The sequence below is a fragment of the Ursus maritimus genome, unplaced genomic scaffold (assembly GCF_017311325.1).
Source record: "Ursus maritimus isolate PB19 unplaced genomic scaffold, ASM1731132v1 scaffold_24, whole genome shotgun sequence".
NCBI lineage: Eukaryota > Metazoa > Chordata > Mammalia > Carnivora > Ursidae > Ursus > Ursus maritimus.
In genome coordinates, this window is record NW_024424897.1 from 3,652,449 (window position 1) to 3,676,043 (window position 23,595).

A 23,595-nucleotide genomic window follows, 5' to 3' on the forward strand; every position below is an offset into this window, starting at 1 on the left:
CGCTCTTCATCTTGGCCACCAGGAAGCTCAGTCAGAGGCACAACTTCTGAGAATCCTGATTTATACTTGCCCTGCATTGTACTGATATTTTTATGAATAGATTTCATGTTTTAGAGCAGTTTAGGATTACAGTAATATTGAGGGGAAGGTACAGAGATTTCCCATTCGCCTCCTGCCCCCACATCTGCACAGCCTCCTCTGCTGTCTGCGTCCCTGCCAGAGGGTCCCTGTGTCGCAGGTGATGCGTCCACACTGACACAGCAGTGTGCGTTCCGGGCCACTTGGTGTCGTACTCTGTGGGTCTAGACAGATGGGATCACCTGGATCCATCATTACAGTGTCTCACAAAAGAGTTTCACAGCCCCGAACGTCCCTCGTGCTGCCCCTGTTCCTCCTTCCCTCCCTGCTGACCCCCTGCAGCCACTGACTTCCCGTCGTCCCCATAGCTCTGCCTTTCCCAGAATGGCACCCAGTTGGAATCATACAGTCTGTAGCCTGTACTTTCCCTTTTAATCACATTTTTGGTCCTTTATCCTTTTCTTTTTTTTTTCTTTTTTTTTTTTTTTGAGAGAGAGAACGCGAGCACCAGGGAGTGGGGGAAAGGCAGAGGGAGAGGGAGACAGAGCCTCTTAAGCAGGCTCCACGCCCAGCACAGAGCCCAACATGGGGCTCGATCTCATGACCCTGAGATCGTGACCTGAGCCGAAATCAAGAGTCGGACGCTTTACTTACTGAGCCACCCAGGTGTGCCCCCTTTATCCTATTTTATTATTACCATAATATAAATCTGAATTTATCAACTTGTTTATCTTTTTTTTGAAGAGGAAATTTACGAATAAAATAAGGACAAAAATTTCAAAAAACTGCCAAGATGATCCGATACTGAGCCTACTATACACTAGCTTTTGCATTTTTAGGAGTTGTGTGATCTTTGTGATTCTTTTTAAAGAGGAGTGGAACAGCGTACTGTGGAGTACATGGCATTGGAGGGGTCCCGGGCGATGTCTGGGGGCAAGATGTGGGACTTGGCGGTCTGTAGGAACTCGTCAGCCTCTCATGAGGACAAGAGGGGGAGCCTGGGAACTTAGACCTGACCGTCTGGCTCTTCCTGCTGCGGGTTCTGCTTCCTGAGATGATCTGACAGGGCAGAATAATCCTCTCCCAAATTACCCTGCGAGCAATCGTCGCGATGTCAAATTCTGTCCCCGCTGCCTTCCTAGATTTTGAAGGAAACCCTGTGGTTGGGGCGAGGACGCTCTGAAAACCGATGGCCACCTGCCAGGAGAATGGCTTCTCTAGAATGGACGATGTGCAGCTAGGGTGACAGCTTCCTCACTGCCATGAAAATGATGATGTGATTCTGAGAACCACCCACAGACAGTGGCGCAGGGCTGGTGGCCCCCGGGCCCCCCGGGGAGTGTCTCCTTCGGTTGCATCTGCTGCTGCGGGGGCAGCACCCCCCTGCGGCTTGTGCCCTCACCTCGCTGGAGGGGCTGGCTGCTGCTGTGCTTGGCAGGGCCAGTGGGACACGTACCCAAGACCCGCGTGCCTCCTCGGCGGCTGTCTGCAGGGGGGGGGGCGTTAGAAATGAAACAAGGCCGTCCTGTGTCGATGGGGCCGCAGGAGTGGAGCCCTGCTTTCATCAGACACACAGACCTAAGAGCATCATGGGACACGTTTGGGGGTGTGGTGCCGCCAGCTCCGTCAGAAGCGCCTCCTTTCTCTTCGCTGCCTGAGCTAGTCTGTGCTGGAGGCATGATAGAGCACCTGTCTGCAGACTTGCTCATCTCCTTATTGCCTGGGGATCAAGCTGGAACCTCGTGTTTCCTGAATGGGACAGAGATCCCGCTCCCCACTGAGAACGCTGACCTTGATGCTGTCATGGCTGTAATTTCCTCACAGGATGCAGAGGGAGGTCCGTGTCTGGCAGAAGCTTGTGTGTCTGCATCACCCCAGAGCCTCCGGAAAGCGGTTCTAATCACCGGTGAGCCAGGCCCCTCTCGAAGCCGACACAAGCTACAGATCATCTCCCCAGAAAATTACACGGAAAGCCCTCAGAGCGAAGTCGGCGGAGTCCCACGGTCCTGAGCCCCTCTGCAGGCCCCCTCTGCAGGCTCCGGGTTGAGTAGCCCGGGCTCAGCCTGCCCACAGGTAACTCCTGGGGGCCTTCTGGGACAGGAGCCCAGGAAGCTCTGCGTTTCAGGCCACGTAAAGTTCGCCTGCTCAGTCTGGGTCTGGTCCCTGTGGGATCCTCGTCTACTTGGACCAGTGGAACAGTCACTACACATGGGGCAGCTTCAACCGCAGAAGCGTATTCCTCGCAGTTCTGAGGGCCGGGAAGTCCAGTTCCGGGTGAGGCCCTCCTGCCTTCTTGCTGTGTCCTCACAGGAAGGGGGGCGCACAGGGGGTGGGAGGAAGCAAGCTCCCCGGGGCCTCCTGCTTGTTTCTCGGGAGAACCCTGGCCAGTACAGTGGGCAGGAAGACCTCAGAAGCGACTCTGAGAAGAGGCATCACCGAAATGAGTCTAGATAAATGGGTAAGAGAAGAGCTGGGCCCATACCTTCTTGCATCTGCTGGATTAACCTGGAGTGTTCTTCAGAGCTCCCAAGATGGCATTCCCTCTCCCCGGCAACTATATGATGCCATGGCCTCATGTCAGCCAAGTCCACTTACACCTGGAAGGCACTTGCCCATTCACAGCTGGTAGCGTCAGAGGGTAGTGCTGCGCCCCCCGGGATGTGGATGCGAAGTTTCTGAGCTTTGCATGCCACCTTCAGAGCGGTGTCGGTGCAGGAAAAGGATGGGCCCCAGTGGTCCGTCCTTAGCACAGGCCGAGCATCCTTGATGATGGCGCCCCGGCCTGCCTTGAGATGCACCCCAAACCAGACGCTGTGCAGGCCCCACGGGGTGTCCCTGGAGACTGGAGGAGGCACCTCGCTGAAACTCAGGTGCCCCGGAGAGCCTCTGGAAACGGCGGTTAGGGTGCTGTGCCGAGGAGGCTGGGTGACTTCTTGTTGACCCTGGGTTGAAACAGGAGTGAGCAGTTAGTGCACGTCACGCACTATTTCTCAGAGGCAAGCAGCCAGTTTCCAGGGAGCGGAGCCCAGACCGCAGATAAACAGCCTTCGTGCGTTCGTGGGTAAGTGCAGATCCTGGGCAAGGGGGGTGCGCCTCCGTGCAGGTGTCGGTGTTAGTTGGTACGTGTGTTGTGTTAAACTGGTTAAACTTCCCGGTGCTTATGACTTCACCTTTAGCTCGTGACTCAAGGGTCGGGACTGGAAATGTCCACAGACAGGAGAACATCCTATAAATAGCGTGTTAGAAAAAGTCCGTTTTCCACCTCCGGTGTGTCTCTCCTTTACCTTCCCGTGGAACACTTCCCTCTGACACTTCCAGGTTCCCTGCACACACACCAGGCAATCCCCCCGTGTCACCAGCTGGGTGTCCTACAGTAACGCCGTCCTGACGCCGTCTACCTGGACGCAGCGTCAGATCCCACGGGGCAAGAGCTCCGTCCCCCGAGACTGCCCCACACTTCAGAGGCAAGTAGGGCGTCCCCAGCTAATCCGCAGCTTCTGTCTCGGCCGCATGCTGGAGTTTCCCATGATCCCCGTCCCCGGGTTCGATTAATCTGCTGGAGGGGCTCACAGAACTCAGGGCAACACTTAGGCTTGCCGGTTTATTAGAGGACATGCTAAAGGTCACGGACGAACAGCTAGAGAAGAGAGACGTAGGGCGAGCTCCAGGGGCGTCTCGAGTACAGGGACTTCCATCCCCGCGGAGCTGGGCTGTGTGACCCTCCCAGCACACGTGGATATAGGTGCTAACTTGGACGCTCCCTGAACCCCGAACTTCTGGGTTTTATGGAGGCTTCCTCACGTAGGCACGATCGATCGTTGATCCACCTCCAGCCCCTGTCCTCTCCCCGGAGGGCGGGAGGGGGCCGAAGGTCCCAAACCTTGGGTCACGGCTTGGTGTCCCTGGTGACCAGCCCCCATCCCAGACAAGGTTTAACTCTTACAGTTAGGTCTGATCCCTTTCGAGTTAATTTTTATGTGTGGTATGAGCTAAGAGCTAAAGTGAGCTCCTCTGTCCTGTTCTTGATCTTCGGAGAAGAGCGTTCTGTTCATCCTCAGGTGGGAGGGTAGCTGTGCGGTCTTCAGAGATGCTCTGTCAGGTTGGAGGCAGTTATACATTTTCCTAGTTTGCCGAGAGTTTTAATCGTGTGCGAGGGTTGTGTTTTGTCAGATGGCTTTTTGGCACAGATACAGTTGCCCGTGTGATTTTTCTCTTTCAGTATATTGGTATGGTGGGTCCATATGAATGAATAACGTTTCTAGTGCTAAATCAACTTTGCGTCCCTGGGTAAAACCCACTTGGTCATTTTTTTTTAAAGATTTTATTTATTTGTTTATTTATTTATTTGACAGAGAGAGAGTGCAAGCAGGGGGAGCCACAGAGGGAGAGGGAGAAGCAGACTCCCCGCTGAGCAGGGAGCCCAATATGGGGCTGGATCCCAGAACCCTGGAACCAACGGCAGACGCTTAACCTACGGAACTACGCAGGTGCCCTGGTCATGGGTTTTTTAAAAATATATTCAATTTGTTAATATTTTAAGATTTTATTTTTTATTTGAGAGAGAGAGAGCATGAGCGGTGGGGGCGGGGGGAGAGGGAGAAGCAGACTCCCCACTGAGCAAGGAGCCTGATGTGGGGCTCCATCCCAGGACCTGAGGTCATGACCTGAGCCGAAGGCAGACGCTTCACCGACTGAGCCCCCAGGCGCCCCTGTCAATTTGTTAATATTTTGTTAAGGATTGTTTGCATCTGCATTCATGAGGGATATGGTGATATGGTCATTGAGCCATCACAGCAGATTATCAGCTCTGTGACATGGGGATTCTGTCTCTCCAGGTCATCTCTGGGTTCCCAGCTCCTAGCCAGTGCCTGGCACAGGAAGGGCCCTCGGAACACGTCTGTTGAATATGTGAATGCATGACAACAAACCACAGGTTGCTGCCTGCCAGACGGGATCATGTGAATAGTTTATCAGCGCCTGATTTCTGTAAGCCAGGAGAACATGATTCAGATGTGTTAACACATCAGAATAGTTGGTCTGACTCTTGAAGGGGATCAAACGTGTCAGGGGAGGCGCTCTGAAGTTGTAGGAGGGAGAAGAAGCAGAGGAAGGAGAACAAGGAGCCTGTTTCTGGGGGTGCCACCCCTCTCGTCCTTGACCCATTTCCTTTCACCCGAGAGCAGGCTACCTGCCCACTGAACTCCCTTCGCTACGCTTGGCTCTAGGCAGCTGCAAATTCTCCCTTAAACACCTGGTGGATCCAGGTGCGATTGCATCATCTTTGCTCACTGTCTAAACAAACTGAAGGCTGGGTAGCTTCCTCTCTGGTTGCAGAGGGACTGTAAAAGTCAGCCTCCATGCTAATACCGTCATGATCATAATCCCGCATCCTTTGTTGGGTAAATACCACATGGATGTCACTCTGCTACGTGTAGGCCTTCCGTTTGTCATTTCTTGTAAGGAACCATGATTGTTGTCTACGGACTTCCTACTATTACAATAGCTATATTATTTCTTGAGGTTAAGTAAGCCCGCGACGCTCCTTGGCAGCAGACATTTGCATCGTCAGGACACTGGGGTGAGCTAAGTGGCCAAGGGGCTCCAGTCAGCACACGGTGTAGACAGGCTCTGAATCCATTTCTCTGGTTGATGCCAGTCTTCCCCAGAGCGGCCAAACCCTGAGGCCATAGACTGTGATTCCAGCAGCGGCCTTCTCTAACTCCCGAGTGAGCACCACATTCAGGGCTCCAGTTCCCATTGTCACCCTGCACTGGGCCTCCGACGACTTACGTTCCATGGTCCCACCTGACTGCCCTCTCTCTGCAGCTCCATCACTGCTCAGCCCACTGAGACAGCCATGAAAATATCCCCAGCGCTCTTGAAACTTTTCATTTCCAGATATTTTCAAACTTGGAGAAAAGTTGCAAGAACGGTACGGAGAATTCCCGTATACCTTTACTCATCTCCCAATATTTAAATATTTTTCTACATTTCGTTTGTTTTTTTCTGTTCTTAGGTTTTAGATTTCTGATTATAGCCATTTCTTTTTCATATATCTCCAAGTGTTTGAGGATATTTATTTAGTCTGGAGGGCTAAATTACAGCTTTCTTCTGCCTCGTGGTTGATTTGGGGGAGAGAATTTCCATCAACAGAAATGCTTTGTTTTAGATTTTGTTTTCCTCTTAGAGTAACTTTGTACAAAGTTTCTCTTAAATTTTTCTATTCCCAGATCTTTCAGTGGACAGGATTCCTAATTCAAGAGTGCCCTGATCTTTCAATGTTCCCTGGATCCAGTTCCAATGAGGGGGTGTTCCCACACATACAACACTAAGCAGTTCTCACATAGCAGCAATTCAATTTAATTCAACCCAATTCTGACGCTATCTACGCAAAGATAGCATCAGATTCCACAGGTTAAGGGTCCGGTCCTACAAGACTGTCCCCCACCCCCCACTTCAGATGCCAGTCGCAAGCACAGCTGACAGCCTGCAGATTGGCTACAAACTGGGGGTTCCAATGACCCCCTCCTAAGATTTGATGACTTTGCTAGAGCGGCTTACAGAAACACTTACATTTACTGTTTTATTAAAGGCTATGATAAGGGATGCAGGTCAAGGGCCAGATGGAGAGAAACTAAAGGCGCGGTGTGGGGAAAGGGTGCAGAGTGTCCGCGCTCTCCCCAGGTATGCCACTCTCCCTGTCCCTGCACCTGCCACCAGCCTGGAAGCTCTCTGAACCCTGTCCTTTTGGGGTTTTACGGAGGCTTCATTACATCAGCATGCTTGATTAAACCTCTAGCCCCTCACCCCTCCTGGAGGTCAGGGGTGGGACTGAAAGTTCAAAGGTATTCGGACAAAGAACACTTTTTTAAAGTCATACGTATCAAGGGCTCATGACAGATGGGCATCCCTTGGAATGCTGTTTGGGAGCACAGCCCTGCTCATATGTATCTGTGGTGGTTCTGGTGGGAGACTGCTGTGGTGAGGGCTGCTCTTCCCGCTCGGCCTGTAGAGTTCGCCCGGTGCCCCCCACGGGCGACTTCTGGGTCCCTGGCACTGGGGCCAGAGCTCTCAGCCTCTCTTGCCTGAGCTCGCCTCTGACACCACTCCTCGGGCGTCAGATATAATGATGGTCCCTCCACTTTAGACCACAGGGTTCACCATATCATGTAGTGGCTCAAAATTTCTAACACACAGAACATTCGGGTCAGAAGGAGGGAAGATCCAGATACATTTAGAAAGCAGGGACTCCAGGGATGCCTGGTTGGCTCAGGCGATTACGTGTCTGCCTTCGGCTCGGGTGGTGATCTCAGGGTCCTGGGATCCAGCCCAGAGTAGGGCTCCCTGCTCAGTGGGAAGTCTGCTTCTCCCTCTCCCTCTCCCCCGTGTGCTCACTCGCACTCTCAAATAAATAAATAAAATCTTTTAAAAAAAAGAATGCAACTTTAAGAACTTGGGAGAGAATAGTCCTTTCTGAGTTATGCATTATAAAATCAGCATGTGCTGGCCATTGTGGATCAGAAAGAGGATCTCTTGTACCAGAACATAGGAGCTGAAACGGGACATCAGAGGAGAGAGCTGAGGGGCGAGTCAGAGCCAACGAGACACGTTCACTCTCGGGAAATGAGGACTTGGAACCTTGAGACTCTTGGCATTCTTGTGGCCAGAGCAAGCAGGTGGGCGGGAAGGTGAGGGTGGGGACATGTGTGGGTAGGGGACGCCGGGGGTCAGGCTGGGGCCACACCGCACAGTCGACATGCCCTGAGCCCCTCTGGTGTCAGGTGTCATGACGAGAACAGCCTCACTTGAGGCAGTGAATGGGGTGGACGACCAAGTGAGGAATTACAGAGAAGGACCAGGGTGGTAACTTGCTGGGAACGTGGGAACTTCTCTGCCACCCACCGCCGTGGAAGCTCCAGGTGTGGGACACGGGGGTTTGTGGACCACCGTGGGCCTCCTGCCCGCTATGTGCTTCCTCCTTTGCCACACGCACATAGCACGGTCAGGAGGCCATGTTTTGAGAAGCGTTGTTCTAGAATTTCAGATGCCTGGCATGAAATGGTACCTGCAGAACTGTAGCGTTTAATCTTCCTATTTGTGGTTCTGATGACGTGCTCCTGCCCTGTGTGGGTTCATCTTGCCAGTGGCGGCTTGTCCTGATCCTTTCAAACGGCGGCCCTCTGCCTGATTGTCTGGTCTGGAGCGGGCTTCCCCCGGGGGTGGGAAGAACAATGGATTCGTGCACCTGTACTAACTCCTTGTTCTGTCTTCATCCCGGTAGCTGGGCTCATGTATTCTGCATCTTTTTGTCTCGGAGTAGGTGTGAATTGACTGCTACTAGCACGCTGTGTGCAAACGTGCACTTCTATCTTCAGCCCTGCTGACAGGCCCATTCCTGCTTGGCAATGAGAAAACTAAATTTAACTCAGCTTAACCCGGCAAACAGTTCCATTGGGCATTTTTCTCTACCACCACCTGGTTTAAAGCTTCGTCTCTCTCTGGTAAACACCTGGCCCCTTCAGGTGTGAGCACCGCAGCCTGCATCTGGCCCACGCTCCTCTCCAAACCCCAGCAGCCAGCGGCAGGGGGAGGCTGTGGCAGCTCTCTGTCCCAGCATGCACCCCTGCAGCCCGCCTGGGGAGCCGACCGGTCAGGTATCGCCCGAAGATGTCTGTGTCGGTGGTCGGCTGCGGATGGGGGCGGTGAAGGCTTCTCGTCCGAGTCTGGTGTTGCATGGTGACATCTGGCCACATCTCACGGTCTTCAGCTACCATCCCCCACTAGCCTTCCAGTTCGGGGATCCGTCCACACCTCTGGATGTGTGAGATAGACGCGCTGCCCCAGCCCCCCCTTCTCCTGGGCAAGCCTTCGGTGGCCGAGTGGTGTAGCTAGCTAGTCCTCTGGTCACTTCTGTGGCCTGTCTGGGTCCACAGGAACCTGAGGAATCCCAGTCCCTCCTCAGCGGAGGACAGGGGTGCTGGGAGCTGGCTCGGCCAGTGAAGCCACCTGCCACGCTGTCCTTCACCCCAGTGCGGACACACCTGCAGGTTCTGCTTCTCAGTCAGTCTAGGGAGGAGATGCCTCTGCCAAAGCCCAGGGCTCCCCAGACTTCAGGGAGGATAATCTCATGGCAAATGGGGGGGTACTTCTTTACAACACACCCCGACATACACAGTTCCCACTATCGCGCCTTGTCACCCTTGACCATCTCTGGATGGCGCCGACACGGGACGGAAAGTGCTGACGCAGGAGGGAAAGCAAGTGGCACAATGTCTCTGCCCGACCACGGAGACACTGCCGGAGTCGCTGCCGGGACCACGTGCCTTGTGGAATGTGCGTGTGCTTTTCTTTCCCAGTTTCTGTCCTCCCCGGGAGCACAGGCATCTGCATACCCTCGAGGGCACATGTTCTGAAAGCTAAAGGGGAGACAGGGATGTCATTGGGCAGCTTCTTGTCTCAAAGCCTTTTTCTTCCCTCCGTTCCTGTTCTGTGCTCGGTGAGGAGGCACCCTACGATCCTGTCGTCCTGCCTGGTCCCCTTCCGCCCCTATTGTAAAAGAGCAGAGGTATGTGTTTCCTGCTTCACTGTCCCCAAATCACCTCCCTCCACAGTGAAGTGGGGACTTTGGGAGACTTGCAGGAGCTACCCTCAAAGCAGAGTCCTTGTGAAAGACCAGCCCAGGCAAAGCCCGACGGCAGAGATCCCGCGTCCATGGACTCGAGGTTCCCCTGATTCCTTAGCATAAAGCGTGGCCACGTTCTGGGTAGAAAAGAACCCACTTTCGTCCTGAAGGCCCAGCCCGTCTAGCGTCTGTGGTTTCGCCAACACCTGTGCTCTCCAGTCCGTGAAAACAACTCACACACACACACTCAAATCTGGAAAAGTCTCCAGGTCCCGCGACGAATTCCAGCACTGTCTAAACTGAAATCCCGCTCTCCTGTCCGCTTTATCCCTGTTTTGATTTCCAAGAGGACGCAGGGCACTTGGTTTTCATCACTGACCACCTCTAACGGGTGGAAAGGCCCAGCGAGCTCCCCGCGGAGAGCACACGTGGCTGGGCAGGTATCCCTACCCTGAGTCAGTTCCTTAGGTGTAGAAAGTTGGAGATTTCCTCTGCGTTTCGTGATTTCTGTCAAAAAGCTGAGCACATTCAAAGCAAATGGACAGCTTCGCCCACTGTGATACCCCTTCACGCAACTCGAATTGCCAAGCTCTTGAGGTTGTGTTTCCGTAAATTGCTTGTGAGAAGCAGAGGCAGGTTCTCAAGCTCCCGGAAGTTGTCGGGGTGAAGACAAGAGCGTCAGGCACCCTCCACCCCGAGTAGGCGGACCAAGTACAAGGTGACGTGGGTCCCGGGAGCACACCATGTGTTTTCCAAAGCTGTCTCTCTTGGTAGGCAGGCATCCGACTTCCGTGGAAGAGCCCTCCTGGCCTTCAGCAGCTTTAAAAGCCTTCTGATGGAGCAGGCATTTCCCAGCGTGTCCCTGGCACAGACAGAGGTAGGGCGCCAGATCCTGAGGTCCGAGTCAACGTTTGTGCATCTGTGCACGAGACAGACAAACCCGGGGAAAGTGCGCTAGATGAGCTAAAACAGAGCGCTGAGAGAGGACCCCACAGACCAGCCCTCGCAAGACTAGGTCGCTGCCGGCGCCCGTAAGTGCAGAGAAACACAGTGGGACAGCACACCCAGGCTAAAGAGAGCTGTGCTCTCGGGTGAGGCTTGAAGCTTCGTCAAGTCGTTTTAAAAATCGAGGGTCTTAAATGTGGTTCAGTGATTTCAGAGTAGGAATCGGGCTCAGAAAATGCAAGTGAGATGCCCCAGCTGGACAGTGGTGGTTTGACACCCAGCTTGGGGTCTCATGGTTGGAACCACAGATGCCAGAAGTAGAGGTAGTAGGATCTTAGAGGTATGCAGTTTATTTTATAAGTGGGGAAACCGAGGCACCAAGTAGGGGGGCACCTCTAGCAAGGGCACTGCGCTAGGCTGGTTCCCTGGTGCCAGGCTGGGCTGGGTCTACAGCATCTCCTCCCCCACGTCGGGGGGCTGTTGAAGGGAAAAGTCACGGATTCCCTTTCTGATTTTCTTGTGTCTTGGGATCTCTTCTCAGGAGGTCGTTGAGAGATGGCCTCGTGTCCTGTTGCAGGATCTACGGCCCACATGGAGGTCCCAGCAGAGCTGCCGGCCTCAGGTTTGCGGGGCCCGGGAGAGACTCCGCGGCCGGGTGCTACGGACTGACGGGAGACGCGCTCTAGATACAAACGTGTGACCGTGCGTGGCGGCCGAGAAGTGAGCAGCTAGGGAGTTCGGCTTCTTGTTCCTCAGGGCGGGAGTTCTGCCGGCAGGTGCGTGTGGATAAATGCAAATTTGAGGTGTGGGGGATGTTCTGGTATTCTGGCCACACCAAAACTTGGCCCTCGTTCCTAACACACTCTGTGTCTATCAGGGTCCAAACAGAGAAACAGAACCAGGAGCGCGCGTGCATGTGTGTGCGTGTGTGTGTGTGTGTGTGTGTGCGTGTGCGTGTGCGTGTTGAGATCTGTTGCAGGTAGTGGGCTTATGTGGCCGTGGAGGCTGGCACGGCATGTCTGAAGTGGTAGGAATGGCTGCTGGGAAGGGCACACTGGGCCTTCTGGGCCAGCAGCTTTGGCCAGTGCCATCTCTTCCTTCTCCAGGAAAACCTCAGCTCTGCTCTGAAGACACTCAGCTGATTGGACGAGGCCCACCCAGACGTCCCAGCACAATCTCCCCGCTCAAAGCCGGCGGATGTGGACTTTATCACAGCTACAAAATGCCTTCCCAGCAGCACCTAGGTTAGTGTTTGAGGGGGTCACTGGGGACTGTGGCTGCCTCCTGCACACACAGAAGCCTGACTTTTTTTTTTTTTTATAATAAAATCTGACTTCTGCACAAATTCTGTCTCTGCAGAATGAGGTTTTGACAAACGGGGATTTGGACCCAGTCCCTAAACACTCCATTTGAACCCCAGCATGGTTGGAGTTCAGGCTGGGAGCTCAGGAGGCCCCGTCCATCAGGGCATGGCCAGCAGTGAGCCAGGACAGGGAGAGGAACCCAAGCCATCAAACCCATGGGAGTGTATGGCCTTGACTCTCGGGCACGGGGTTGGTCCCTTTGCGGTGGCCCTGTCTTTTCAGACTATAAGCTATAGAAAACCCACCCACGCTTCTTCAAGCCTAAAGGACTGGGATTTTTTTTTCATAGGACCAAAAGCACACAGGGCAGATGGGTCTCAGGACCCCTGGGACATTCTGGAATGCTCTCAGGACTGTCTCCATTCTCCCTCCTGCTCTGTTCACCTTCTCCTCCGCTCTCCTCCTCTGGCAGGCCAAGCCCACAGCTGCTCAACCTCCCACGTTACAATTTCAGCCCCCCTGGAAGAGGGCTGCTCAGCCCTTTCTGAACCCTCGAGTTCAAGACTCAGGGTTGGCCAATCATGACCATGAAGCCGTGGGGGTGGGTGGTGGACAGATGGCCCATCCAAAAAGGCCAGGGGGTGATTATGGCCAGCAGACTGGGTGGCTGCTCTGCTCCCTTCCCGCTGGACAGTGTGGTGACTGTCCCATAACCCCCCAGGCAAGTGGACGTGTGGGTGGGAAGTGGGCCAGACGGTTACAGGCGTCAGCTCTCCTTCATTCCCCGGGCCTGCCCCCAGCCTCCTTTGTGGCTACGTGCTTTACTGGACCGGCAGCTCTGCACACAGCATTCCACACCCTGGATTTTCCTTGATTTCAACTTGTACCTTAGAAATGTACTTTTTCCGGGTCCCAGGCCTTTAGCCCTCTGTCCTTTGCCAGCTTGGTGCTCCCCAAACTATCTGTGACAAAGAATCTGGTTTGTTTTGGTTTGCCTTTAATTTCCAATCCATCATAGGACTGATACTTTTATAAAGTACAAGAAAAATAAACGGAAAAATGACCGTGCATTTAGATGCCTTGGGGAGGTCAGGGTGTTAGCAGAGTTCGTGAACGCCAGCTCCCGGTCCTGGGCTCAGTGCGGGCGCAGGACAGTCAGCTCTCGGCCTGTCACTGAGCGTGGGCCCCGCATGCCAGACGATTAGCCCATCGGTCCTGTGAATATTCCCGAGCGCTTACCAGGCACTGTTCAGCTATGGACCTCTACTTTCCATGTAGAAAGACTAGCAATAAATAAACAAAACAAATGAGTAAATAAAGCAACGTGTTAGAAGGTGATGTGTCCTGTAGGAATGCCACAGCAGAGCAGGGGATGAGGGGGCTGAGCTGGCTGGGTTTTCCCCTGGGGTGGGGGGACTACAGTTTGAAACAGGAGAGTCCAGATGAAAACAAAGGGAGTAAACCATGCGTAGAAGGGTGTGCATGGCTGGCCTTATCAGTTCGTACATTCGTGGATTTTGGTTTTGTTTGTTGGTTTGTTTTAGAGAGGGAGAAAAGAGGGGGAGGGGCAAAGGGACAGAGGGAGAATCCCAAGCAGACTCCACGCCCAGCATGGAGCCCGACTCGGGGCTCGATCTCATGACCCTGAGATCGTGACCTGAGCCGAAATCAGGAGTCGGACACTTCACTGACCGAGCCACCCAGGCTCGCCTAACAGAGACATTCTTATTATCAAACAAGCAGGTGCTTGTTTTTGATTCTCGATGAGAATTGAGATCTGTGTTGACACAGGCAGGGACGTGTCTGGGGCAGGGGACATCGGAGGCCTGGGAAGTCTCTGCGTGGCCGGAGGAGGAGCGTGGGCAGGCCTGGAGGAAGAAAGCAGCAGAGGGACCAGGGGGAGGAGCAAACGACCGCCGTGAAGGCAGATGCTCAGCCGCCAGTCCCCACCCCCCACCAGGCTCAGTAGGAGGAAGGACACCGGTCAGCTCCGCGGGAGCTAGTGCAGAAGGAGACAGGTGAGTCCCAGAGACTGAACAGTGCAGACTACCCTGGACGTCACCGGTCTTGTTGTGGTTAGTGGGGCGTTAGCAACAGTAATGTGCTCATTGGCATGGCCTCCCCTGGACTGAGTGTTCAACTGTGAAAGAAAAGGACAAAATTAAGGAATGGGCACAAAAGGCTGGAAATAGAGATTTCACTGTCCTTTGTCGCATCCGGGATGAAGAACAGTCGCATGAGAACGTGTGAGTTATGGCTCCACTTGACGGTACATAAAGTGGAGACGGGTGGTGATGATGGGGAAGACCCGTTCCCGACCCAGGACTGTTCGAAGCCTCGCAGACATTCACTCTTCACCCTCACGGCCTTCCTATGAGGGGGCTGCTGTTGTCATGCCCCGTTTCAGAGTGAGGTGTTGAGCGGCTGACTTTGCCAGGGTTGTTGCAAACCCTGGCGATGGGCTCCACGTCTGGGCTCCCACCCCCTCCGCCTCTCAGAAGCGCTCTGCATCCCTCTCGGCAAGTTGGGGGAGGCCGTCCTGGGTGCGGGGGCAGCTCTGCTTCCCACCCAGAGCCCCAGCAGCCCAGGACCTCAGAGGACTGTTCCGTCCGTGCCCCGGGAAGCTCCAGCTCAGCCTCTCAGAGGTGGCATGTCCGGGACAGCACCAGTGCCCAGGCTAGGCTCCCTGCGCCTGGGGCACGAAGCTGAACTAGAGAGCCTCCTGCCCGTTTTCCCCTGGCAGCCTGAGACCAAACCATTAGGATGGAAATCCCCCGCCCCCGAGTTCTCTCAACTGAAGAAGGGAGCAGATGCATTCTCAGAACCATAGTGGGTGAGTCCCTGTCCTGTCCGAGGCTGGCCCCGCTCCCTGGCCGCCCCGTCTGCTCATGCAAGCTAACAGACCTGCAAATGAGAAAACCGTGGGCTTCTCACTCAGAGCTTGCCGGGCGGGGAGCCGGCCACTGCCACTGCGTCTGGCACAGGGATGGGAGAGCTGACAGTGGAGTAGGGGGCCTTGGGCGCGGGGAAGCCGGCAGTGGACTAATTAGAAGCAGACATCCTTTGTGGTTGGTTAGTGGGCATATTTGTGTCTTTATGGTTGGTCCTGGTTCGAAAGCAAGGGCAAGATGAGGGAAGCTGGTGGTCATGGACCATGTCCTGGCCGTTTGTTCTGGTCGCTGCAAGGGCGGTGTCAGGGTTCTGCTGCCATAGATGGTCTGGCTGTTGGCCATGTCATATCCTCCACCCCCGTGCTCAGTGGGAAAGCTGGTTCCCACGAATTCTGCAGCACCCTGGCAGGCAGCATGCCTAGGACCTAAGGGTCTGCTGTGCCTCTGGAGATGGACTTGCGGGCCTGGCTGCTGGGCGACTTTACACCCTGGTGTGGAGACAGAGTGCCGTGTTGTGGTCATTTCCCAAGTAGCCATGGACAAGGCCTGTCCCAGTCCTCTCCAGGGGGACCAAGCTGAGCTCCCACACTTCTCTGGCCATTTCGCTCAGGAAAGGCTGGGAGCTTGGGGCTGGGAGTTCAGGGGAAGGGAACCCACTTGGTTTGCGTCGTTCTGGTAATCAGGTCAGTCTCCCCTGTGCTGCGCTGTAAGTAAAAGTAAGAAACGTCCCGCTGGGGTAGGCTGCTTGCTCACCCAGTGCCGCAAATGGGTCTCATTTGATGGACAAGCCTCCATACCGTCCATGACCGTGATTTCAAAAGTTTACAAATACTCCCGAGTGTCCCGTGGGGGGTGATTTTATGTGTCCATTAGGGCTCAGGGATGCCCGGGCGGCTGGTAAGCTATTTCTGGGCGGGGCTGTGAAGGTGTTTCCTGAAGAGATTACCATTTGAATCCAGGAGAGCAGGCCTCCGGCCACAGCCAGTGGGTGGTCAAGCAGCCCATCCACTGAGGGCCTGAAGGGAACAAAATGGGGGAGGGAAGGCTAAGTCTCTCTGCTTGAGCCGGGTCCCCCACCTTCTCCTTCCCTTGGACGCGGGCGCTACTGGTTCTCAGGCCTTTGGTTTGGACCAAACCACACGCCCAGCTGTCCTGGGTGTCCAGCTGGCGGACGGCCCGCCATGGGGCTTCTCCACCTCCATCATCAGGGAGCCAGCCCCTCATGAAACGTCTCCGTTTGGTGATCTCTGTGCATGTCCTATTCGTTCTGTTTCTCAGGATGAATGCGCATCCCTAATTCCTGTCCTAAACCTATTCTTGAGTTTATCGAAATTCTTCATGGACTCTTATTTTCAGCCAGTACTGACTTTTGGGGTTCATAGGTCCCTTACCTCTACGGTCTGAGTTAAGGGAGGTGTGAGGTTTTCTTTTCTTCTCTGTCTCCCAGGTTCTCTTCTCCACAAGGCCGGGATGAGGCTGGGGGCCAGGGTCAGTATTCCAGAGTCTTCCTTTTGGCCCTGGTTCCATAGGACTTTGCACAGCACTGTTACTAACCCTGTCTTCACTTAAAGATTGTCATCAATTGTTTGCACACTCTTGCATTTTGTTAAAAAAATTACACTAAAATGCTGTTTATCTTGATCACTGATTTTGGGGGCCTTCCTCAAATTTTGCACGCAGCGTGCATACCTCCCCTCCCGATGTTCCAGCCTGGTACTCCGGGCTTGCTGGGATAGCCCAACATGCTTGAATGGACTTTCATGTTCCCATCATGCCTTCCGCTTCTCTTTTTGATAATTAATCATTCGTTCATTTCACAAGTGTTTCTTGAGTCAGCTCTGTTCCAAGGATGTGCCAGGTGCTGGGGACTCAAGAGCGAGCAGAACACATGTGGCTTCTATCCTCGTGAGCTCGCAGTCCTTGTGGCAGAGCCTGTTCCTTTGCCAGGCCCCCCGCACGGCAGCCCTCCCTCCAGATCGCACTGGCTCGCTTTCCTCTGTCCAGGTGGAGGGGTGGAGGAGGAGGGCTCCGGGAAAGGGTCCCTGGGCAGTGGCAGCACACGTGGCGTGGGGAGTGAGCCGAACCACTGCCTTCAGGCTCCTCCAGGACAGGTGTAGGCTTGGCCGGGGGCGGAGGTATGGGGGTGGGGGGGTGGTCCTCCATCCAGGTGCGTCTATGCCGCAAAACCAGCCTGCAGGACTCCTGGGTTGAGGGAGTGCAGACAGAAGAACAGACGGACTCTGACAGGAGCAGGCACATTCTCGCTCTTCTGTAAACAGGCTGAGCAGGGGAAACGCGCTCCAACAGCCCCCAGGGCGGGACCTCACAAGAGGCGCCCCCCACCTTGCGTTGGGCAAACGACTGTGAATAGCGCAGCAATGAAAACCCACCTTCTGAAACCGAAGGTGTCTCCACTTTGCAAGGGCGGAGGTGTAGATGGCCTTCGCTCCGCTCTGCTCCTCCGGGGAGTAATTTCCGTCTGCCTTGGAGGGAGACCGCCAGCGGCGCGGGCCTGAGCTCACAGATGCCCGTTCTTTTCCTCACCGGGAGCCAGAACCGGGGGTGTCTTTCCGCACAAGCTCCTAACAGTGTTGAAATCTCGGCCTGACCCGCGCCCCCGGTTCCTTCTCCACGGGGAGCCCCCTCCCGTCCCACGGGGGCTGCTCACAGCTGACCGCGCAGGTGCTGGGCTATGCGGTCTGGCTACTTTTCAGGGTTAGAAGTGCCTTATCTGGGGGGATTAAAAGGCCCAAAGATCTAAACTGTAATTTCAACTTCCCTCCCACGGAAGCCCTCCCCAGCCTGTCCCCTTGCCTGTCTCTCCGCACCCCTGCTCTCAGCGCCGGCGCAGTCACTGCTACCGCCGGAGTCAGACCGCCCAGCTCGGGTTTGTTTTCCACGTGCCCCGTCCGCTCTTGTTCCCGCTTCTCTTTTCCTGCTTGCTTTTGGAGTAAGGTTCTCTTGTGACCCATTTTCTCTCCACAACTGCATCACCGTTTCCTCAGAATTGGTAGCCCCGCGGTGGCCGTGCTTGGAGGTGGTCTGGGGGTGGCGGGTAGGGGTAGAGCTGGTCACCAGGGTGGCCCCACGTTGGGGTCTGCATTCTTGGAAGAGGAGACCCCAGAGCTTTCCCTCTCTGCCTCCCTCTCTGTCTGCCGTGTGAGCGATCACAGAGGAGAAGACCCCTTCTCTGGGGGCGTCCGGCCTCTGGAACCACAAGGAATAAATCTGCTGTTTAAGCGGCCCGGCCTGCGGCCCCTTGTTCAGCAGCCTGAGCTGAGTAGAACAGTGGCTGTTCCTCCGCTGTGTTTTCTAGCGGCTGCTCTGACGTTCACCAGAATGGTATTAGCTACTTGGTTTTCACAGCTACCCCAGGGAGCACAGGCTGGCACCGTGTCTGTAATTTACTTGAAAAGGCTCCAGTCTACTTGGGACGGCAGCACTCATGTGTCAGAGTTGAAGCTGTAACCCCAGAGGTCGTTGCTGACTTGCTGTTCCACGTGGCAGGCACAGTCGGGTGGTTCCCAGAGGGCCACCTTCTAGACGTGGCCGCCACGTGTCCACAGCGGGCACTTGGCCAGTTCCTATCTGCAAGGGTGTCGGAAAGAGTTGTTTTGCTTACTGTCGTAGTTGGAAGGTACGTGGGTTGCTATGATTTAGAGACGCCCCACCCTTGCGTGGTTCGGCTGGAAGAATCTATCTGCCCCTCCTCTTGCAGGGAGGTTGGGAGCCGCCCGGTTCACAGGGGGCCCAGCTGGTGTGGGGGGTCACGGACGCTTCTGAGTCTGTGGTTCCTCGGCCCCCGGGGCCAGGGGACGCCTTAAAGGAAAGTGAGGAAGCTGGTTAGCGCCTCCCCTTCCCCTTCCTCTAGGCCAGGGGTCAGCAACACGGCCTCCAAATCCGCTGTTTTCCTAAGTAAAGCTCGTGGGGCACGTAGCCACGCCCGCGCCCACGTGGTCTGTGGCTGCCTCAGAATTCCGGTGGCAGAGGCGAGCGGTCGTCACCGACCCCACCCGGTCCTCAGACTGTTGACCGTCTGGTCCTGCAGACAAGGTTGCCAACCCCTCGGGCCGCAAGCCCTCTGAAGTCCTGATGAGATAGGAGAGGCCCATGCTCCCGGGTTCGCATCTCAGAGAACTCAGTCTTCATGGACTCCTGACCAGACCGCAAGGAGTTCCTGGCACGGCTCAGTGACCGTGTTTTCCCCTCTCAGGAAACCATTTCACCAGGAGGCCCGTGAGTCACAGGCCGCGCCCTAGAAAACAGGAGAGTCATCTCCTTCAGTGTCTGGGCAGAAGGACCAGGACGGAGACCCATTGGAGGGCCTGGGCCCGGGCAGAGGCTTGTGGGGCTGCAGGAGGGACGCGGGGCCAGGTGCTCCAGCTAAGGGGGAGGAGAGGGAAGCTATGTTGGCACTCAGCGGGTCAGGGAGCTGGACGAAGCCCAGAATCCCAGATTTATCAGTCTGGGACCCCAACGTCAGCTGAGGGGTGGGACGGATGTACCGAGGTCTTCACCACTCAGTGGCGACAAGGGGCCTCACCTGCCCAGTCGCCATCCGTACCCGGGCCTGTAGGCACCTGCTTCACAGGGTGGTGGGATGAGGGAAGCCCAGCCCCAGAGCGTCGCGAGTCATCCCGCCCAGCAGTGGGGGTCCGTGCTGTTCTCCGGCAGGTGCTCCTTCCCAGAGAAGCCGGAGCTGGCTGCCCTTTGGGACCCAGGTCCTGCCCTCAGAGCCTCGGCCTCCCCCAGGGAGCTGGACCGGCCACTAGGGGAGGGGGCAGGGAGCCTGCACACTCCCAGAGGCCCGAGCCCCCAGGAGCCAAGCGAGCCACCATGGACCCCAGCCGGGGAAACCGTGCCACGATGAGGAGCCAGGCGGAAGCCAGGGTTTGTGTCTTAAATTTTGCTGACGGAAGTGTCCTTTCCACAGCAGACCTTGGTGAGCTCTCTGAACACAGAGGTGTTTTCAATCACAGCAAAGGAATAAATGGAAGCGGTAACTCCCTTTTTCATTCCTGAGAGACTGAGGACCCTGAACGGAGCCGGGTGGGGGGAGAGGGCTGGGAGGGGGCTGGCCTTCAGCATCCCAGAGTGGAGAGTCAGAGAGGGCCTGGAGGTGAGCGGGCGAGCGGGCAAGCTGGGCAGTGTCTGGGGGAAGCCGGGATTAGAGAGGAATAACGGCTTTGCCCTGCGAGGACAGGGCGCTTTGGCTGGGGGCCCTGTGGGTGACCTCGTGGGGTCAGAATCACGCCTGGACAGACTGGTACAAAGGGAGCGATCCACCCCAGTGATTGTCACCTGAGGGGGGAGGGGGCTGCCAGGGACCCACCCGAGCAGGGGGAGTAGGGGGAGCAGGGGAGGTGGAGGTAAGTCTCTGGGCTCCGTGCTGAGAGCGGGGGTCCTTGGGGGAGATGCCTCATCCAGGTCACCATTGACCCCACTGCGGGCAGGTCCATGTTTCACACGGTTTGCTTCATACCCTGACCTTTTTTTTTATTGTGATATACACGGGACAAAATTTACCCTCAACCATTTAGTAGCATTTAGGGTATTCACAGTGCCGTGCAACCACCACCTTATCAAGTTCCAGAACTTTCCATCAGCTCACAAGGACACCCCCGTTATTGGTCCCTTCCCATCCCTCCTCCTCCTCCCCCCCGCCCCTGGCAACCACCAGTCAGCCCTCTGTCTCTGGGGTTTGGCCCATTCTGGACATTTCATGTAAATGGATTCCTACAGTATGTGGCTGTGGCTTTTTAAAAATATCTCATTTTAAAAGATTTCTCTTCCCAAGTAAAAACTGGGCAAAGGATCTAAACAGACACCTCGTCCAAGACGATATACGGATGATAAATAAGCCTGTGGAAAGGGACTCCAAGTCTGATAAGTCTCTACTGAGAAAATTGCAAATTATAACAAGGAGCTACCACTGCACACCCATCAGAGGGGCTGAAGCCCCGAACACCGACCACAGCCACTGCCGGCGCGGACGTGGAGAATCTCACCGCCGGGGGCACACAGAATGGCACAGCCACGTTGGGAGACGGTTGGGCGGTTTCTTACACAACCAAACGCGCTCCCACCACACGATCCAGCAGGTATCCACCCAAAGAGGCTGAAGAGTTATTTGCACACAAAAGTCTGCACACGGATGTTTACAGCAGCTTTATTCATAATCCCTGAAACTCGGAAGCAACCAAGATGTCCTTCAGGAGGTGAGGGTAATCACTGTCTGTGCAGAGAGCGGGATATTGTTGGGTGGGTAAGAGAGAGGGTGCTGCCAGGTCACCCGAAGACATGGAGGGATCTTAAACGTATGTCACTTAGCGAGAAAAGGCTAGTGTGACGGCTACGGAGACAGTTGGGGTCGGGGGATGTTCAGGGCGCCGAAAGCCTCTGTGTGAGGCCACAGTGGCGGATACCCGTCATCCAGACCCGCAGAGCGTGCGACACCAGGAGGTAACTGCGGACTTCAGTTATAAAGCAGATAACGAATCCGTGTTGATGCATCAGCTTTAACACACATTCCTCAGGAATGCGAGGTGTCCCTCAGGAAACGGGGGGTGCAGGGCAGTGCGGAGGGAGGGAAACTCTATACTTTACGCTCAGTTTTTCTGGAAACCTAAAACTGCTTTAAGACATAGTCTATCGAGGGGCACTTGGCGGCTCAGTCGGTTAAGCATCCTGCCCTTGGTTTCAGCTCAGGTCCTGATATTAGGGTCCTGAGATCGACCCGCGTCGAGCTCCACGCTCTGCGGGGGGTCTGCTTCTCCCTCTCCCTCCACTTCGAAAAGTCTGTTTAGGGGCCCCTGGGTGGTGCAGTCCAGTAAACATCCGAGTCTTGGTTTCGGCTCAGGTCGTGATCTCAGGGTCCTGAGATCGAGCCCCACATCGGGCTCCATGCTCAGCGCAGTCTTAGAGTTTCTCTCTCCCTCTGCTCCTCCCCACCACACTTGCACTCTCTCTCCCTTTCAAATAAATAAATAAATCTTTAAAAACGTGGTCTATTTAAAAAACAAAAGGTTCTCTCTTTGCCGCATATTAGAAATTGATTTGTTTTCCCAGTGTTATTCAAAGACACGTGAAACTGCCCTTCAAACTTGATAGACCCTATCCAGAGTGCAGGACCCTGCTACCCACTGCTACTGGGTAGGCCACTCACGGGTCCACGTGCTGTTTTTCTGTGTCTTTGGATAAGGACAGCGGATACTCCAGTGCCTGTTCCCGTCTCCTGATCGGCCTCTGGGGCAGGGCTGCCCCTGGTCTGCCGGTGTGCGCAAGAGTCACCCGGGGGTAAGACTGCGGTTCTGACTGAGCCCCGCGGGGCTGGAGAGGCTTCCGTTCCACCACATCCCCAGGTGGTCTGCTCAGAGGACCACCCGAGACTATAAACTAAAGCTTTGCAATTAAAATAGTCCCTTGAGGTGTAAACCAGCCGCATTTGGTGAATTGGAAAATCAGATTCTAAATGCGGCTCCACGCATTACAAAATGGGTGGTCCTGAGGAAGAATCTTTCTCGATTCCTGGAACGTTCCGGAGAAGCGGCCAGCCCTGTCACTTCTGCAGTTGGTGGGGCACTGGTAAGAGTGTGAGGGTCACTAACTAGTCCCAGTGCCCCCGACTCTCCTGGGTCTAGTTCCGAAAATCCCAGGTCCTGGGAAAACCTTGTTCCCAGGTGCACCCGGACAGTTGGCACTTGTGTGCTAGTGACGTAGGAAAGACGTGAGGGTTCGAAGCCCACGGCCAAGAAAGAAGTCTTGAGACGTCTTCAGCGCAAAAAGTGGTTTTATTAAAGCACAGGGACAGGACCCATGGGTAGAAAGAGTTGCACTGGGGTCTTGAGGAGTGGCCCATTATATACTTGCAAGTTAGGAGGGGGTTAGGGATAGTGTAAGTCTCTAAGGAATTTTGGATGCAAGGTTTGTAGGACCTGGAGGGGCCAGCTATTGTTGGGAAAAGGTCATTCATTACCGTCTAATAAAACCTGACTCATGAGACCCTTCAGATGTATATCGGTGGGTCATATGCTTGGGGAATGATTGCCGACATGTATCTTGGGCGGTTTAGAGATAAAGGACATTTCCAAAGGAATTTTTATTTGTGAAAGTAGACTTACAGGGTCCTGGGGCTCCGGCTGGCATTGCCTTTTGCCCTTAGCAAAGTACTAACATCACGGCAGCTGAGTCCCTAGAGGAAAGTCACTCTGCCTGTTCTAAGGACTTGTCAATGGGCTGCGGGTCGTCAGGAAATTTAGTTATTTTTCTTCTGCCTTCGTTTCCCACATCACTAGTGACGTGGTTTTTTTGGATTAGTGTTGTTGGGGATCCGGAGCCCACGAAGGAATTCTTGAGACGTCTTTGGTGCAAAAGGGGGTTTTATTAGAGCCGGAGAACAGGATCCGTGGGCAGAGAGCGCTGCCCTCCTGGGATTGTGAGGAGCGAGGATTACAGACTTCGGGGTTGGGAGAAGTAAAGATAAGGGAAGTTCCAAAAGGACTTTGATCTGCTGAAGAAGACTCGCAGGATCCCGGAGGCCCGGCCACCGTCAAGCTAAGGTTGATTTTCCCTCTGGTGAGGCATTACCATGAAGACCGTTGGGAGCTTCCTGGAAGAGCGGTAGACTCTGCCCGCCTCAAGTATTTGTCGGTGGGCCGCAGGTTCTAAGGACATTTCGTTTTATCTACATTTCCTTCCGCCTTTGTTTCCCACACGCTAGCAAAGAAGACAGAAAAGAGAAAAGACAGGGACTGCT

At 54.9% G+C, this 23,595-nt stretch overlaps 1 long non-coding RNA gene across 1 annotated transcript; it reads left to right on the top strand.

Annotated features, from left to right (window-relative positions):
- The first annotated feature begins 817 nt into the window (after nucleotides 1-817).
- Nucleotides 818-11,978, top strand: LOC103665787. The gene is made up of 3 exons (XR_569392.2): nucleotides 818-3,139; nucleotides 11,187-11,421; nucleotides 11,752-11,978. It is a non-coding gene; the product is annotated as an uncharacterized LOC103665787 (long non-coding RNA).
- The last annotated feature ends 11,617 nt before the right edge of the window (nucleotides 11,979-23,595 follow it).